Source organism: Lolium perenne, chromosome 3 (assembly GCF_019359855.2).
Source record: "Lolium perenne isolate Kyuss_39 chromosome 3, Kyuss_2.0, whole genome shotgun sequence".
Classification (NCBI taxonomy): Eukaryota; Viridiplantae; Streptophyta; class Magnoliopsida; order Poales; family Poaceae; genus Lolium; species Lolium perenne.
The window spans coordinates 228,697,519-228,718,060 of NC_067246.2; positions in this window are offsets into that span (position 1 = coordinate 228,697,519).

Here is a 20,542-nt window from a genome sequence, read left to right on the forward strand (position 1 = left end):
TTACTTACCCGAAATCAAAATATTCAGGCCAAGTAGTTGAGGCTTTTCATTCACGTGGTTGCCCCCATAGTTGTGCTTCGGGCTTAGATGCTTTTGATCCACCAAAGAGTCATTTGTCGCAACTCTGGGTCCGCCGTCACGTATGCTTCCACGTTTGAGCGCGATGTAGATGCTACTAGCATGCTTAGGATGAAAAGAGCCCCTTTTAACCACCTTGTGGGCACATTAAGGGGTAGGGACCGCTTAAAGATACCATCAACATATGTATCGAAGAGCAAGTGGCAATGTTCCTTCGTATTCTTAGACACCAGACATTTCGAGTGATTCACAACACATGGAGGAGGTCCACTGAGAAAATATCTCATTACTTCATACAAAACATGTGTGCTATTGGAGAACTCAGATGAGAGATGATCAAGCCGCAATCTACTTGCACTCCCCCCCAAGATCAAAGATAGCTACCGATGGTTTCCATATTTCAAGGTGAACAACTTTGTCTTGTAGTCTGCACAACTGGATATTAGGGTGGGGTGTTGATGAGTTCTTCCCGGATGAGAATGATGTGAGACCTGAACGAGGATGATCATGGTCATGGTGTCGGTTCCACTGATAATGAGACCTGGAAGAACAAGAGGCAGGAGCGAGTTGACGCTATGTGGGCTAATAGAGGCTACACCATGATCTGAAGGGAGGAAGTAAGCGAACAAGAAAGAATGATGAGGCACACCATGTCGTTGTGTTCTATGAACTAACATTTGTGTGTATAACTAGTACTTGTGCTGAAATCCTATTTTATATTAGCTAGGTAACATCTCAACGAATTGCTATCTGCTAGTAGTTAGGGAGGTAAACTACGCTAATTTAGAGATGCATGTTTGTTCAATCTGCTTATTGTTAGTTATATATGCTGCTAGTGTGTGGTAATGTCACTACTTGCGAGAAGTGGGTACCACAACACCAGTGTATGCACCCAAATCACCAAAATTTTCATCCCCTGACCGGAATATAACAATGTTGCCAGCCAAACAAAATGTTTGTTAGCAACTGTTATCACCAGAATTTGACCGAGTCAGAGGTGGACCGCGATCAAGATGGGCTTGAAGAATATACATGGAAGAATATACGTGAATCGGCCTTATATGCAAAGTTTGGGCTAGTTTGCCCGTGTATATGTAATATAGTAGGATACGTGTCGGTTAGTTAGAGTTTGTCTCGTGCACGGTTGGGATTATTCCCACGTTAGAAAGTCTACGGACTATAAATATGTATCTAGGGTTTATGAAATAAACAACAATCACGTTCACCACAAACCAATCTAGGCGCATCGCCAACTCCCTTGTCTCGAGGGTTTCTTCCGGGTAAGCATCATGCTGCCTAGATCGCATCTTGCGATCTAGGCAGTACAAGTTTATTCGCTGTTCATGCGTTGCTCGTACTGAAGCTTTTTTGATGGCGAGCAACGTAGTTATCTTAGATGTGTTAGGGTTAGCATTGTTCATCGTATCATATGCTATCGTCGTGCAACCCTTAGACATCTAGCCGCCCTTACACCTATCTTAGGTGTAAGTGCGGCACCCCGCTTGATCATTATTTAGTAGATCCGATCCGTTATGGTTGCTCCTTGTTCTTCAAGGATTAGTTTAATATCTGCATAGTTAGGCCTTACAAACGGATTGAAGGATCCAGTGGCGCGTAGGGTGTAGTTTGCTAACCCTAGACAGGATGTTCCGGGGATCAACCTCGTGTTGGTTTTTAGGCCTTGCCTAGGGTCGGTTTACGAGCACCGTGCGTGGCCGCGAGGCTCAATCACGAGTAGGATGTTCCGATTATGTGGTGAAAACCCTAAATCGTAGTAGATCGTTTTAGCTTTATTTTGATCAAGCAGGACCACCATATATTCGTACACCTCGTGCGAATCATGGGTGGATCGGCTCTTTGAGCCGATTCACAGGACAACCAGAGAGCCGATCGAGGCTCGTATTTAATGTTTACGTGTATGCCATGCAGGAAACTAAGCGAGGCATCTCCATCACCTTCCTGACCAGGTATAGGTCAGGTGGCACGCCCTTGCACCAAAGATCGGACGTGCGTGCCGAGTCTTTGCGGGCCGTCGCTCGGAGGGACCAGGGCCAGCCGCGATCTGGAGCCTCCCGCTCTACCGTGTTGCCCGTCGCCGCTCGCCGGTGGGTTTCGACCGCAACACATTCTCGCACGCCCGGTGGGACAGTCTTCGACATCAACCGCATCGCCATCTACATCCGAGATGGCGGACGGCACCTTACCACGTACGAGGATCTGACCGGGGAGCTCAAGAAGAAGTATGATGAGGTCAAAGCAATCCTCGAAGCCGACCTCATCGGCTCTTTTCACAGAACCCGCTCACATGGCATCAGGTGGAAAGGGTTCTCACCTGAAGGCGCGCTCGATGGAGTGGACATGTCCGCCCCGTCAGAAGAACGCACCAGGTCCCTGCGTCAGGAGATTAACTACATGGTAGCTCACTCGCTGCACCGCCATTCTGAGAGCCTGGTGAACACTTTGGAGCGTGTCGCTCTTCGGGTGATCCAGGAAATCATGAGGCATCAGTACTCTCCGTCAGGACCAGCTCTCGGGACTTACCAAGGAGAGATGTCACTCCAGTCCCGTCCACCGCTGCCATTCACGTTGACAAAGACTGAGTGTTAAATTGCAAGGCATACGCCGTCGACATGGTGGAATGCACATACCCTGGGAGGTGCCAGCCAAGATTCTCGTTCAACATCAACGTGATAGAACTTGGACACCACCCTGATAAGGACAGAGACGAGGGCAGCTGCTCTCATAGCGAGGACAAGGAGGAAGCCGTTCCACGCGATCGGCCCCGACAATTCCAAAAAATCCCGGTTACAATCGAGATGAAGGCCGATTCCAGCAATCGGCCCGTATTATCCTTACCACACGTTCTCCCTGAATTTAGTGTCGATATAACAGGTGACGGAAAGCTAGGGTATGGGTTTACATCGGCTTGTGAGCTCGAGGGCTTGTGAGCTCGAGGAAGTCGGCATTGTTCATGTCTGCAGAGCCGATGTTCAGATATAGTTCTGTGGATAACTGCAGAGCCGATATCTGCAGTAACCTGGCAGATTTGGCTCGGGGGGCACATAGGCAGATAGACAGATGCTATGAACATGTGCGATACATGGGCAATAAAATATTAGGGGCCGATAGGAAAATCGGCCAGTAAAAAAAAATGTAACAAGTACAGCCGATGCACAGTCATCGATTCTAGAGGTACGAGTTCAGCAAAAAAAAATGTAACAAGTACAGCCGATGCACAGTCATCGATTCTAGAGGTACGAGTTCAGCAAAACAGTTGACAGTTTATACAGAAAGGCTCTACTGAAGAAACGCGTTGAGGGCGTGAAGGGCGTCAGCACGGATGCGATCCACCTCGGCGATCTCAGCCTCGTCGTCCTCGTCTTTGCCCGTCACCAACTGACTGCTCAGGGTACAAATTTCAGCCAGATCGGTCTTCAGATCGGCTGTGAGGCCCTTTGCTTCCTCTTGAGAGTGGGCAATAAGGGCTTCCTTGTCTTGGATAAGCTGCTTGGTCACCCTGACCCTCTCTTCAAGGTTCTCCAGTTCCTTACGCAGGGTCTCGAGTTCAGCACTACTAGCAGAAGTGTCAGTTTTGGCGTCTAAAGCAGCCTTCTTCTCGTTGAGCCGTTGACACTTGTCTGCAATATCGGCTCTCAAGGGAAGCTGGGTGTGGCGAAGATTAATCCTTTGGCGAGCCGACTGCACCCTTGACTTGAAGACCGACAGAGTCACAGCTGGCCAAAGCTTCACTTGCAGTGTCATAGGGAGATGGGGCTGGATACCTTCGAGGATGCCTTTGACTTCCTCGGAGTTTTCAACCAGGGACTCAATTGAGGAAGAGAGCAAATCCTTGAGACGCTAGAGTGGACCATGGACCGTGCTAGGACTGGGCTCTTCACTTGCCTTGGAAGTAGTTGGTTCGATGGATTCAGGATCGAACGTCAGCAAGCTTGAGAGATCACAACCCTGACAAGGCAAACCAAGGTGGTGTTAGTATACAACGAAGAAAGTGATAGAGCCAAGGAGGTGGGGTGTACCTCTCCCAAGGTAGGAGGAGCAGCCGATGTCGTGATGATCGGCTTTTCCGTGGACTTGGCTGGGTGAGCCACTTGGTCAGCCACGATCGTCGAGGTGGCTAGGTCTTGCGTGACGGACGGCATCAGTACCTCCTCGACGTCTCCGCTAGAGGTATCATTGGTCTGCAAAAGGAGGTAATTAGCCGATCCAAGTGGCAATGGGTTAGCATAAAATATAAGCCAGGAAGATAATTACATTTGAGACCTCCTGGCTTGATGGAGAAGCTCGTGGGTCTTTGCGAGCCCTTTTGACGCATCGACGCTTCACGCGTGACCCTGATTTGATCGGGGCTTGGGAAACAGGGGGCTCGGGAATCGACCTTTTCTGAGAAGCCGGCGCTGGCGAGGCCGTCTGGCTCTGTGTGGTGGACCTCTCGGAGCTGCCCGAGCTCGAATCCCTCTGGCTGGACCCTGCGTCCCCACTGGGGTTCTCCTCGGTGGAAGTCTGTAGAAAGAAGTGCAAGCATGTTGTAAAGGACTGGGAAGCAGATAAAAGTGGATAGGGCACAAGTCAACGTACGTGCAAGCTTTCTGGGGTAGGAGCTTTGCGCTTCAGGGTCTTTCTGGCAGCCACCTTCCTCACTGCCGTCCTCGCCTGAGTTGAGGCTCGGGGGGCATCCGGCCCCGAAGATGCTTTATTCTTGGGAGCCGATTTCGGTGAAATCGGCTGACTCTGCATTATGACTTTCTTCAGGGGTGGCGAGCTCTGGCAGAAGAGAACCACTAGGGCCGGAGGAAGGAATTCGAAGGGAGAGCCATCGGCTTGCGTGGGAACTGGGCCGTCTTGTTGCTGCCAGGAGATAGAGTCAGGTTACAGACAATCACCATAAGCCATTGCAAGAAATTTATGAGTAGTGGTACCTGGTCGGCAGGAACGTCATACTCAACATCAAGTTGTCTCAGCAGCGGTTCTAGAGCTCTTCTGAAGGCATGGGTCTTCCACATGGACCACCAAGTCTCGAAACCATCGGTAGTGAAGGTGAAACGGAGGTTGTGGGGAATTGGAACGGCCAGAGCATCAAAGAAGGTATAGCACCTTTGGCCAGTGAGGATGTCAGGCAGTTCAGCTCTGCTTGCTGTCAGGTGGTGTAGGAAGAAGTGTGGAGGCTCCTGCCCGAGACCAAGTTGTCGGGCTACTATTACCGGCTGGTAAGACTCATAACCGGGCTTGATGATTGATGTCTACGTTCCCCCTCCTTTCCTGTAGACAGTGTTGGGCCTCCAAGAGCAGAGGTTTGTAGAACAGCAGCAAGTTTTCCCTTAAGTGGATCACCCAAGGTTTATCGAACTCAGGGAGGAAGAGGTCAAAGATATCCCTCTCATGCAACCCTGCAACTACAAAGCAAGAAGTCTCTTGTGTCCCCAACACACCTAATAGGTGCACTAGTTCGGCGAAGAGATAGTGAAATACAGGTGGTATGAATATATATGAGCAAAGATAACGGTGCTTTAAAAATAGCTTGTCAAGCGTGTAGTTGATGGTGGTAGTATTGCAAAAGAGTAACACAAGAAACAAGAAACAAGCAGTAGTAACGCAGCAGTATTTAGGAACAAGGCCTAGGGATTACACTTTCACTAGTGGACACTCTCAACATTGATCACATAACAGAATAGATAAATGCATACTCTACACTTTTGTTGGATGATGAACACATTGCGTAGGATTACATGAACCCTCAATGCCGGAGTTAACAAGCTCCACAATAATGCTCATATTTAAGTAACCTTATAGTGTAAGATAGATCAACAGACTAAACCAAGTACTAACATAGCATGCACACTGTCACCTTCATGCATATGTAGGAGGAATAGATCACATCAATATTATCATAGCAATAGTTAACTTCGCAATCTACAAGAGATCATGATCATAGCATAAACCAAGTACTAACACGGTGCACACACTGTCACCTTTACACACGTGCAGGAGGAATAGAACTACTTTAATAACTTTGCTAGAGTAGCACATAGATAAATTGTGATACAAACTCATATGAATCTCAATCATGTAAAGCAGCTCATGAGATTATTGTATTGAGGTACATGGGAGAGAGATGAACCACATAGCTACAGCGGAGCCCTCAGCCTCGGAGGTGGATTACTCCCTCCTCATCATGGAGGCAGCGATGGCGGTGAAGATGGCGGTGAAGACGGCGGTGGAGATGGCTCCGGGGGCAATTCCCCGTCCGGCAGGGTGCCGGAACAGAGAGTTCTGTCCCTCGAATTGGAGTTTCGCGATGGCGGCGGCGCCCCTGGAGTCTTTCTGGAGTTTCGTCAATTGGTATCAGGGTTTTCGCGACGGAGGCTTTATATAGGCGAAGAGGCGGCGCAGGAGGGCTTCTGGGGGGCCCACACCATAGGGCGGCGCGGCCCCCCCTCTGGCCGCGCCAGGGTGTGGTGTGGGGCCCTGTGGCTCCCCTCCGGCGGCTCTCGGGTGTTACGGATGGTTCCGGGAAAAATAGGAACTCCGGGCGTTGATTTCGTCCGATTCCGAGAATATTTCGTTACTAGGATTTACGAAACCAAAAAGCAGAAACAGAACTGGCACTTCGGCATCTTGTTAATAGGTTAGTTCCAGAAAATGCACGAATATGACATAAAGTGTGCATAAAACATGTAGATAACATCAATAATGTGGCATGGAACATAAGAAATTATCGATACGTCGGAGACGTATCAGCATCCCCAAGCTTAGTTCTGCTCGTCCCGAGCAGGTAAAACGATAACACAGATAATTTCTGGAGTGACATGCCATCATAACCTTGATCAAACTATTTGTAAAGCATATGTAATGAATGCAATGATCAAAACAATGGTAATGACATGAGTAAACAACTGAATCATAAAGCAAAGACTTTTCATGAATAGCACTTCAAGACAAGCATCAATAAGTCTTGCATAAGAGTTAACTCATAAAGCAATAATTCAAAGTAAAGGTATTGAAGCCACATAAAAGAAGATTAAGTTTCAGCGGTTGCTTTCAACTTGTAACATGTATATCTCATGGATAATTGTCAACATAGAGTAATATAACAAGTGCAATATGCAAATATGTAGGAATCAATGCACAGTTCACACAAGTGTTTGCTTCTTGAGGTGGAGAGAAATAGGTGAACTGACTCAACAATGAAAGTAAAAGAATGGTCCTCATAGAGGAAAAGCATCGATTGCTATATTTGTGCTAGAGCTTTGATTTTGAAAACATGAAACAATTTTGTCAACGGTAGTAAAAAAGCATATGTATCATGTAAATTATATCTTATAAGTTGCAAGCCTCATGCATAGTATACTAATAGTGCCCGCACCTTGTCCTAATTAGCTTGGACTACCGGATCATCACAATGCACATGTTTTAACCAAGTGTCACAAAGGGGTACCTCTATGCCGCTTTGTACAAAGGTCTAAGGAGAAAGCTCGCATTGGATTTCTCGCTATTGATTATTCTCAACTTAGACATCCATACCGGGACAACATAGACAACGAGATAATGGACTCCTCTTTTATGCATAAGCATGTAACAACAATTAATAATTTTCTCATTTGAGATTGAGGATATATGTCCAAAACTGAAACTTCCACCATGGATCATGGCTTTAGTTAGCGGCCCAATGTTCTTCTCTAACAATATGCATGCTTAACCATAAGGTGGTAGATCGCTCTTACTTCAGACAAGACGGACATGCATAGCAACTCACATGAAATTCAACAAAGAGTAGTTGATGGCGTCCCCAGTGAACATGGTTATCGCACAACAAGCAACTTAATAAGAGATAAAGTGCATAATTACATATTCAATACCACAATAGTTTTTAAGCTATTTGTCCCATGAGCTATATATTGCAAAGGTGAATGATGGAATTTTAAAGGTAGCACTCAAGCAATTTACTTTGGAATGGCGGAAAATACCATGTAGTAGGTAGGTATGGTGGACACAAATGGCTTAGTGGTTGGCTCAAGTATTTTGGATGCATGAGAAGTATTCCCTCTCGATACAAGGTTTAGGCTAGCAAGGCTTTTTTGAAACAAACACAAGGATGAACCGGTGCAGCAAAACTCACATAAAAGACATATTGAAAACATTATAAGACCCTACACCGTCTTCCTTGTTGTTCAAACTCAATACTAGAAATTATCTAGACCTTAGAGAAACCAAATATGCAAACCAAATTTTAGCATGCTCTATGTATTTCTTCATTAATGGGTGCAAAGCATATGATGCAAGAGCTTAAACATGAGCACAACAATTGCCAAGTATCACATTACCCAAGACATTTATAGCAATTACTACATGTATCATTTTCCAATTCCAACCATATAACAATTTAACGAAGAAGAAACTTCGCCATGAATACTATGAGTAGAAGCTAAGGACATACTTGTCCATATGCTACAGCGGAGCGTGTCTCTCTCCCACACAAGCATGATGTAATCCAATTTATTCAAACACAAACAAAAACAAAAGCACATAGACGCTCCAAGTAAAGCACATAAGATGTGACCGAATAAAAATATAGTTTCAAGAGAAGGAACCTGATAATTTGTCGATGAAGAAGGGGATGCCTTGGGCATTCCCAAGCTTAGACGCTTGAGTCTTCTTAGAATATGCAGGGGTGAACCACCGGGGCATCCCCAAGCTTAGAGCTTTCACTCTCCTTGATCATGGTATATCATCCTCCTCTCTTGACCCTTGAAAACTTCCTTCACACCAAACTCGAAACAAACTCATTAGAGGGTTAGTGCACAATATAAATTGACATATTCAGAGGTGACACAATCATTCTTAATACTTCTGGACATTGCATAATGCTACTGGACATTAGTGGATCAAAGAAATTCATCCAACATAGCAAAAGAGGCAATGCGAAATAAAAGGCAGAATCTGTCAAAACAGAACAGTTCGTATTGACGAATTTTAAAATGGCACCAGACTTGCTCAAATGAAAATGCTCAAATTGAATGAAAGTTGCGTACATATCTGACGATCATGCACGTAAATTGGCTTAATTTTCTGAGCTACCTACAGGGAGGTAGACCCAGATTCGTGACAGCAAAGAAATCTGGAACTGCGCAGTAATCCAAATCTAGTAATTACTTTTCTATCAACGGCTTTACTTGGCACAAAAAAACACAAAACTAAGATAAGGAGAGGTTGCTACAGTAGTAAACAACTTCCAAGGCACAAAATAAAAACAAATTACTGTAGCAAAATAACACATGGGTTATCTCCCAAGAAGTTCTTTCTTTATAGCCATTAAGATGGGCTCAGCAGTTTTAATAATCCATTCGCGGGAAATAGTATTTGTAAAAGAGAGCTTCAAGAGGCAAATTCAAAACAAATTTAAGTCTAACATGCTTCCTATGAAGAGGAATCTTGTACACAAATGAATTCATGAAGAACAAAGTGACAAGCATAAGAGGATAAAACACGAGTAACTTCAAGATTCTCAACATAAAGAGGGGAAACTTAATATTATTAAGATGCATATAACCATATTTCCCTCTCTCATAATAACTTTCAGTAGCATCATTGATGAAATCCACAATATACCCATCACTTAAAACATTCTTATCATGGTTCATATGCATAGAAGTATCATTAATTTTGGCATAAGAAGAGTTATTCTCATTATTAGTAATTGGAGCAAGATTATTATCAAGAATTTGAACATGGTAAACAAGTTGCATATTAAAAGAATTGTTTTTGGTAATCCAATCATGACTATGACAAGTTTCATAAGGATAATTATAACCTATATCATAGCATTCTTTATAATAATCATCAAAGATCGGAGGCACAGTGTCATCATAAGAAATAGAATAGTTATCTTTCACAGTCGGTTTATCTATAACCATACCATCATTGTTATTAGAAGGAGATGTATCAAACACATAATGATCAGTAGCAAAAGGATTTTCAAACACCTCTTCCCCAAGCTTACAGCTTTCTATATTATTATGGGAGGAAGCATGGATAGCAATCGACACTATGGCAATTATTATCATCATTTTCAGAATTAGTTTCCCGAGATTTGCAATATCAAAAGTAGTGTGTTCATTCAAATCATGATTGCTAATGTATGTAAAGGGCATAGGAAGATCATCGTATTCAGATTCATTATCACAATAATCATTAGGAGCAACATACTTACGGTTACCTAGCGTTATCTCATTCACGCGGGGATACGCCATTACCTCTTTCTTTTTATTCTCCTTCTTCTTCTTCTTCGTTCCCTTCTTCTTCTTCTTCTCTTCCTTCTCCTCGTTCCCTTCTTTAGGAGGAAGAGGCTTGAAGGGTGGCTCGTCCGCATAACCTGATTTACTTTCAAACAATAGAAGAAACTTGGGAGGATCCCTCCTTTTCATTAATTAGTTAAAAACACACAGCGGTCCTATCATATTTTGGCAAGGTGTCATCTTCTAAAATATTTTGTATGTAAGTATTTGTATGGCTATTATCAATGCAATAAGAAAAACACCCATGCAGGACATCATCAATATCAAGATCACTCATATGTAACAAAGAGATTTTTCTCGACAGTTCTTCACACCCCAAAAATAAAGTAAGTTCATCATGCTGATTAGGAGTAATTTCATCATCACAATACAAATTTGCAGCACTCATTGGGTTCAAATTATCATTGGAGGAGCATTGAAAATTAAAATGACCCACTTCATGGCAAACTTCACAAATAAAAGGATAGAGGGCACAAACTTTTTTACCAAGATCATCTAGAGCCCTAAACCACTTTCTAGTTTTTTCATTAATATGATGGATGCAATATTCATCTTTGACTTGATTAATTCCGCAAGGCCTATGCATTCCACAAAAATTAACATGCTTATAAGAAATAGCATTTTTAGGAGTTTGAGCATGCTTATTGCAATAATTAACAACAATTTCATTCTTCATGCAAGCCTCTTTAAAAGGTTCATGATACTTATCAAAATTATTTTTAGGCAATTCAAAATGAGAAGCAAAGGCTTTATAAAGATTTGCAGCAACTTGAGAGTCAAGACCATAAGTAGCACTCATATTTCGAAATTTATCGGTATCCATAAAAGCTTCAATGCATTCATAATCATAATTTATACCTGACTCTTTACCTTTGTCGTTCTCCCATCCTTCAGGCGTTGTCCTCAATCCGATCAAGAAGATCCCACCTAGCTTCAACCTCTTTGCTTGTGAAAGATCCTTCCGAACACGCGTCCGGATAGTCCTTGTGTTGTCCCTGAAAGCCTCGCATAAAAATTATTAACAATAACATTACGGGGGAGCTCATGAATGGGACATTTGAGCATTAGTGACTTCAATCTCCCCCACGCTTGAGAAATACTCTCTCCATCACGAGGATAAAAGTTATAAATATAGTTCCTATCAATATGCACTTCATGAGGAGGATAAAATTTAGAATAAAAGAGAGATGCAATTTCCTCCCAACCAAGAGAATGTCTATTCTCCAACAATTTATACCAATGTGCCGCTTTACCAGACAAATAAACGGAGAATAGCTTCTTCTTCACTTCATCCATAGAGATACCTGCACACTTGAATAACCCGCATAATTCGTGCAAAAACAAAGAATGATCTCTAGGATGGACAGTTCCATCCCCTTTATAGTGGTTGTCCATAACACGTTCAATAATTTTCATAGGTATTTTATACTTGAATACTTTCAGCAGTGGATTCAAAATATCAGAAGCATCATTAGAGTTATCGCATATGGGAGATAAAGCATTATCGAACAAATTTTCTCCCCTAAAGATGGGAAGCTAAAAAGATCACAAAAACTAGCTTCCCCAAGCTTAGACTTCTCCATAGCATTAGCGGTAATTGCATTCATACTAATAACATCACTACTAGCATGCAAATAAGGTTCCATAGGTTTTTTAATTTTTGCATCAAACAATTCTAAATCAGAAAAAGACTAAAAAGCTCACCAATTTTTTTGTTGTTTTCCATTATGCCTAACTAGTGTAAACAAGAAACAAAAAGTTGCAATTGCAGGATCTAAAGGAAATAGCTTCGAGTACTTACAATGGCGGAAAATAGCTTGGTAGCCGAGGTCGGAGTGTGAGTACCTTTACCTTTCCTCCCCGAGCAACGAGCGCCGAGAAAAGTGCTTGATGTCTACGTTCCCCCTCCTTTCCTCAGACGGTGTTGGGCCTCCAAGAGCGAGAGGTTTGTAGAACAGCGGCAAGTTTTCCCTTAAGTGGATCACCCAAGGTTTATCGAACTCGGGGAGGAAGAGGTCAAAGATATCCCTCTCATGCAACCCCGCAACCACAAAGCAAGAAGTCTCTTGTGTCCCCAACACACCTAATAGGTGCACTAGTTCGGCGAAGAGATAGTGAAATAGGTGGTATGAATATATATGAGCGGTAGCAACGGTGCGAGAAAATAGCTTCTTTGGCGTGTAGTTGATGGTGGTAGTATTGCAGCAGTAGTAACACAAAGAAAAAAGAAACAAGCAGTAGTAACGCAGCAGTATTTAGGAACAAGGCCTAGGGATTACACTTTCACTAGTGGACACTCTCAACATTGATCACATAACAGAATAGATAAATGCATACTCTACACTTTTGTTGGATGATGAACACATTGCGTAGGATTACACGAACCCTCAATGCCGGAGTTAACAAGCTCCACAATAATGCTCATATTTAAGTAACCGTATAGTGTAAGATAGATCAACAGACTAAACCAAGTACTAACATAGCATGCACACTGTCACCTTCATGCATATGTAGGAGGAATAGATCACATCAATATTATCATAGCAATAGTTAACTTCGCAATCTACAAGAGATCATGATCATAGCATAAACCAAGTACTAACACGGTGCACACACTGTCACCTTTACACACGTGCAGGAGGAATAGAACTACTTTAATAACTTTGCTAGAGTAGCACATAGATAAATTGTGATACAAACTCATATGAATCTCAATCATGTAAAGCAGCTCATGAGATTATTGTATTGAGGTACATGGGAGAGAGATGAACCACATAGCTACAGCGGAGCCCTCAGCCTCGGAGGTGGATTACTCCCTCCTCATCATGGAGGCAGCGATGGCGGTGAAGATGGCGGTGAAGACGGCGGTGGAGATGGCTCCGGGGGCAATTCCCCGTCCGGCAGGGTGCCGGAACAGAGAGTTCTGTCCCCCGAATTGGAGTTTCGCGATGGCGGCGGCGCCCCTGGAGTCTTTCTGGAGTTTCGTCAATTGGTATCAGGGTTTTCGCGACGGAGGCTTTATATAGGCGAAGAGGTGGCGCAGGAGGGCTTCTGGGGGGCCCACACCATAGGGCGGCGCGGCCCCCCCTCTGGCCGCGCCAGGGTGTGGTGTGGGGCCCCCAGGGCTCCCTCCGGCGGCTCTCGGGTGTTACGGATGGTTCCGGGAAAAATAGGAACCCGGGCGTTGATTTCGTCCGATTCCGAGAATATTTCGTTACTAGGATTTCGAAACCAAAAACAGAGAAACAGAACTGCACTTCGGCATCTTGTTAATAGGTTAGTTCCAGAAAATGCACGAATATGACATAAAGTGTGCATAAAACATGTAGATAACATCAATAATGTGGCATGGAACATAAGAAATTATCGATACGTCGGAGACGTATCAATGATCCGGTTTGAGGTACTCATGCCAACTGGGAGAAAGCAAGGACGAATCATGATAGAGTACAGATGCCGGGTACTAGTGTCATCGACAAAGTTATCCAATCGGAAGGAGACTGGGTTCTCAAAGTTCTCCGATTCAGTATAAGGAAAGAACAGGGGGTTGTCCAAACCTTGGAAGAAAATCTTGAACCACCCTGCTGCTTCTTTAGGGATCACTGCTTGCACAGGAGACCATACAAAGCTTGGCCATAGCTGGTGCATCGGATCTCCTTTCCATTAGCATCAGGGAAGGTGCGGGTGACCAAATGTGGGAAGTCCGGGATCTGGTTACGAAAGTACAAATGAGCCCATAACTGAATAAACCACCGGGGCCGCCGCTTTAAGCTGTCTTTTGAGAGAACAGTTTGACGGACATCGATTGAAGAGATCGATAGACCTCTCCAAGAAACAGTTCTTGGAGGCCAAGTTGGGTGCCTTTGGGTTGTTCATAGGCCTGTTAAAGGTAATTCTTTGTAGGGGCGAGTGTTGGGCCTGAGAATATGAAGTGCTCCAACCGAGGAAGTTCGGGAAGGCTGTGTGTTCTCTCTCTGTCACGGGGCCTTTGGTTTTCATATAACGATTGAGGTAGGCACCCTGGTACACTCTTTTTTAGAGGAAAGGGTGAAAGGAACTTTCGGCAGTTTGAATGCGAAGGGTCAGATGCAATGTCTAGGCCTGTGATCATGACCACATCCAGCAGAGTTGGTGTCATAGGGCCATGGCCAAACATGAAGCAGTTCAGTGCATCAAACCAGAAGTAGCCGATGGTTTTCAGGATATTTTCATTCTTTTCAAGGGGAGATAATGATAATGACAAGGCATCGGCTATCCCTATGGCTTCCCAGGTGGCATAGTGGGTTTTGGATACTCTATTGTACCATGCCACCCAACCCTCAGGAGGATTAGGCCAGGCTCGCAGGCAGTCGGCCCAGGAAGACAGATCTAAGTTCTGGTTCACGAAGGGGATTCTGTTAGCCTCGCATGAAATTAAGAGGGCGGAACTCTCGGAAGAACGAGGTCCGAGGCACATAGAATTTGCGTGAGAAGGATGTGACAGTAGGATGTCTAAAACCTAAAATTAATAACAGAACAGAACATTAATTCAGGTGTTTGCTATTAATCCTGACGTCGATTCGAATGGCGAGAGGAGGTTAAGGATTACCTTCAGACCGGAGACCATGGCGTTGGTATTGGATGATTCCGCCATTGGATGCGCTGTAGAGTTGGGGCGGCGCGGTCGAGATCTGGGATGCGGGTGGCCGTGAGTTGGAACTGCTCAGGCGGCGATTTGGGGATCTGAGTTTGCTTTCTCAGACGAAGGTCGCAGGTTACCGTTTGGAGGGGCAGCTGGGTTGGCCTTACTCGTGTTTTTATGGTAAAGACCGATGCGATGCCATCGGCTTTTTTGGGAGATCGTTTGACTTTGACTATCGGCAAAAAAGTTGATTGGAAATACTTCTTCATTAATAACAGGAGGGTTTTTACAATGAAGAGCCGATTGCTCAAGAAAAGGGGGAACAAAAGAAGAGTCGATTGCTCGGGTACTACTGTTCCTACTCTACTAATCCTCGCTGCCCTCGTCGTCGGCATCGTAGCTGTCGCCGGCGCTGCTTCCGGAGAACTCCTCGTCGCTGCTGCCCCAGCCCTCGGCCGGAGCTTCTTCCTCTTCGTCATCATCATCGTCTTCACTGTCCGCCCAAGCGCGGAAGCGCTTCGCCGGCGGGTACCCAGCGGAGGAGGAGGAGTCGTCTTCCTCCTCTTCTTCCTGTTCCTCCTCTTCTTCCTCGTCTTCCTCTTCCTCCTCCTTATCGGAGGAAGTGGGGTTCCTCCAGGAGTAGAGGTCATCCTCGCTCTCGTTCTCCAGTTCCCCTTCAATGAGGAACTGGAGGTTGACCTCCCCATCAGTCAGGGGCAAGTCGCCATCTGATCCGACGAGGGCTTCCGGTGGGCCATCTGACATGAAGTCGAAGTCCCACTCTGGCTCTGACATCGGCTCGCTCGAGGAAGAGGATTGGAAAGAGAGGCCGGATGAGACGGAGGAAGAAGAAGACATTGCTACAGGGAAAGAGGGTTTTTCGGTGCCGATAGCTAGAACAGAGGAGGGGGATGAAGAGGCGAAATCGGCCGGCACAGTTAAATAAGGGGGAGCCTAGTGGAGATTTAATGCCATTGCAGTTTCCGAGGAAGTGATGCTAAAGCTATCAAATCTTGCAGAGAAGTTGAGAAGGTAAGGCATCATGATGAAGAATATTGCGACGGTTCCGCTCTGCCACGACATGACCCGACGAAGAAAAGCAGAGTGATTTTGGAATTATCAATTCCAAAACCAGGGGGGCATGTGTTATCACCAGAATTTGACCGAGTCAGAGGTGGACCGCGATCAAGATGGGCTTGAAGAATATACATGGAAGAATATACGTGAATCGGCCTTATATGCAAAGTTTGGGCTAGTTTGCCCGTGTATCTGTAATATAGTAGGATACGTGTCGGTTAGTTAGAGTTTGTCTCGTGCACGGTTGGGATTATTCCCACGTTAGAAAGTCTACGGACTATAAATATGTATCTAGGGTTTATGAAATAAACAACAATCACGTTCACCACAAACCAATCTAGGCGCATCGCCAACTCCCTTGTCTCGAGGGTTTCTTCCGGGTAAGCATCATGCTGCCTAGATCGCATCTTGCGATCTAGGCAGTACAAGTTTATTCGCTGTTCATGCGTTGCTCGTACTGAAGCCTTTTTGATGGCGAGCAACGTAGTTATCTTAGATGTGTTAGGGTTAGCATTGTTCATCGTATCATATGCTATCATCGTGCAACCCTTAGACATCTAGCCGCCCTTACACCTATCTTAGGTGTAAGGGCGGCACCCCGCTTGATCATTATTTAGTAGATCTGATCCGTTATGGTTGCTCCTTGTTCTTCAAGGATTAGTTTAATATCTGCATAGTTAGGCCTTACAAACGGATTGAAGGATCCAGTGGCGCGTAGGGTGTAGTTTGCTAACCCTAGACAGGATGTTGCGGGGATCAACCTCGTGTTGGTTTTTAGGCCTTGCCTAGGGTCGGTTTACGAGCACCGTGCGTGGCCGCGAGGCTCAATCACGAGTAGGATGTTCCGATTATGTGGTGAAAACCCTAAATCGTAGTAGACCGTTTTAGCTTTATTTTGATCAAGCAGGACCACCATATATTCGTACACCTCGTGCGAATCATGGGTGGATCGGCTCTTTGAGCCGATTCACAGGACAACCTGAGAGCCGATCGAGGCTCGTATTTAATGTTTACGTGTATGCCATGCAGGAAACTAAGCGAGGCATCTCCATCACCTTCCTGACCAGGTATAGGTCAGGTGGCACGCCCTTGCACCAGCATCGGACGTGCGTGCCGAGTCTTTGCGGGCCGTCGCTCGGAGGGACCAGGGCCAGCCGCAGTCCTGGGAGCCTCCCGGCTCTACTGTGTTGCCCGTCGCTGCTCGCCGGTGGGTTTCTGACCGCAACAGCAACTAAACTAGATACACAACATGAATTTGGACTTGGCCCGATAAATCGTGATAGAAGATGATCTCCCAAAATGCTGAAAAAAGTGGTGAGGAATCAAACAAGCCATCCATGTTGAGTCGACGTACTGATACCTAGTATGCTTCCAACTGAGCCTTCAACGCTATCTCGAAGGAGTTAGTACTACTGTTGTTAATAATCCGCCAGTTTTGACATAGTAACAACACTGGATCATCTGAGCAACCGCTCGGTACCTTGTGCTTTTTCCAACCTGCTCTTATAGAATCCATTTTAATACCGCCAGCTTGAAAGTTCAGTCTCGGTTGTTTAAAGTAGAACCCTACCAGGGCAGGAAGGCGCAATGTAGGTTCAAATTCCGCGATAGCAACACCAACCAGTCGTGATCCTTTTGAAAATTGCAGCGTTGAAGAAGATTGGCCAGTTGGGAGCAGGGTTGAACGTAAGTTTTATTTTTTGTTTATCGGACGATTATTCTTTAGACATACCTGATTCGTTGCGGGATTTTTCTAAGTCGCTTTGCGTGCGTTCATAACCTCATATATGAGAAAAAAAAATGAAGTGTTTATTCAACGTTCAGCTAGCTGGCTTACTCTAGAGGCATCTGTATTTCTGTATTCAGAACATTCTACTCCAGAGAAAAATAAATAAACATCTCAATTTCAAGTAGTGACCACGACTGATTGGTTGTCCATCACTCCATTGCAACAAAATTAAATGATGGAACTATCACGCGTAGGCCGGCCGCCTGACCCATCTCCAAGCATTGATAAATCGAACAGATGCCTTCTTGTCATGGACCCCCAACGCGAGGAATTTTTTGGCTCTATCCTTCATTCCTGTCAAACTAAACAGTAGCGATTAAGTAGTTGGTGGTACATAATTGCCAAACAAATCATGGATCGGGTTCTTAATCTGCCGTGTAGGACAGCAAATACTGTTCAGCACCAGGCAACCATTCATGATTTTCTTCTGTAGAGTAGTAATGCGCACACGGGTGCTTGCTTGCATCCGTCGATTTCACAATGTCGCAGTCGTGCCTGTACGTTTGCCAGCTTAATTGATAAATCGAGAAATGGTGACTTCATCAGCACATTTCTTACTCCAGGTCCTGATATCCGCAGATTTTCAACAAAAGCTGGCTTCGTCGCAGCGACATGTTTCGCACACATCCACATGATCGGCTCTATCTGGAGAGTATTTATACACGGCAACATTTTCTTTTCTTGAATGGACGCATTTTTTTGCCTTAGTTATTTGACAACAAATAGGTCCAAAAAAACAAAAAATCACTCTCCCAATATTACAATGCTTAAATGATTTGCACCCGTCGCCTGCGGTGACCTGAAGTCTAGCCTCGCCCTTTATAATCTCTAGAAGCATCGTAGGAAGGGTGGATTTGTTGTTAATGGCCCTCGATTTCTCTCTTTCCACACCGTTCAACTAACAAGCATGGTGAGGGAGGCAATGGCCTTGCGGTTCGGGATTGTCTTGTAAGACATATTGCTCCACCATTCCTTGATGGAAATGGGCGATAATTAGTGTTTGGCATTCAACAATTTTATCAAATTGAGCCTATACAATTTTAGTTCTCTCTTGCAGTTCATGTATATCAGTTTTCATGACAACTACTTGTTTGGATAGTTGTCTATTGCGGTTTCATGCTACTCCATCATTTTGATTACAAGATTATTTTGCTCAGTTTAAGCTTCGATGAAAGATTTAAGAGAATCTTCTAGTGGCTGACGATTACCATTGCCACTATAATTATTAGAAGCACTTGGACGATTAGGATATGGATTTTGAAAGTTGGAACTACAACCTTGTTCATCCATGCAGGGTAAGAGCTATTGCGTGCAACAAAATCTACTTCCTTGACCTTAGCATCGGTGATGGATTAACCTTCATTGCCTTTTATCATGTAAATGAGCTCATCTACCTTTGCGGTCAAGACTTCATTCCTCTCCTCGGTGACTGAGTTCACCTTTCTTGAAGCGGATCGCTCCACCTGCCACTGTGAGTGGGTATCTTGCATATCATTGAGGATCTTTAACATAAAGGTTCCTCTTGCAGCTGTATCGACCCCGTTCGCCATCACGGGCTCGCCTGTCGCAGACTCAACATCACGGACTCAATACACATGGGTGTTCACCCGTCGCGGATCCACCTCATCGACCGCGTTCTCTTCATCGGCCACGCCGGCTGGACGCCACGCGGCTACATCTACTATTTCTGGCCGCGCAATTATTTCGACTACACCCGCTACATCGACTAATTCTAGCAGCACAACTACTTCGATTGCGTCCTCTTCATCGACTACTTCCGGCCAGGCGCTGCACGACTACACCGACTATGTCCGCCGTACGATCCGCCTTCACGTCGGCTCCGCTGCAGCCGATAAAAAAAGGTAAGTGTTCCTCTTCCAAGAGTCAATTATTATTTACTTTCGCGACACCCGACACTCGGGGATGCGCCATTACATCGTTACCGCAAATACACTCGATTACTCGGTGGATTTATCTTCTTCGGCTCTGGATATATCTTCCCCGGCTCAGTGGATTTATTTTCTTCAGGTCAGTGGCTTCATCATCTATGGTTATCAATGGATTTATCTTCTATGGCTATATAGATATTGATCCGATGCATTCCCGGGTCGATGGCTTCATTATCTATGGTTATCAATGGATTTATCTTCTATGGCTATATAAATATTTGTAGGGATTTGTTGCATAGAAAACAAAAAAATTCCTACCGCGAGAACGCAATCCAAGCCAAGATGCAATCTAGAAGACGGGAGCAACGAGGGGATGAACGAGTCTCACCCTTGAAGATTTCCAAAGCCTACAAGATGAGGCTCTTGTTGCTGCGGTAGATGATCACTTGCCGCTTTCAAAAGCGCGTAGAAGATCTTGACGGTGCCACAATCGGGCAGCACCTCCGTACTCGGTCACACGTTCGGTGTTGATGAAGACGACGTCCTTCTCCCCGTTCCAGCGGGCAGCGGAAGTAGTAGCTCCTCCTTGAATCCGGCAGCACGACGGCGTGGTGGCGGTGTCGATGGAGATCTCCAGCGGAGCTTCGCTAAGCGTTGCGGGAGAGGTGGAGGAGGTGGGGCAGCTAGGGTTTGGGAGAGGAGGTGGTGGCCGGCCACTATGGGGGGTGCGGCCAACTGTGGCTTGGTGTGGCCGGCCCCTCCCCTTGTCCCTCTTTTT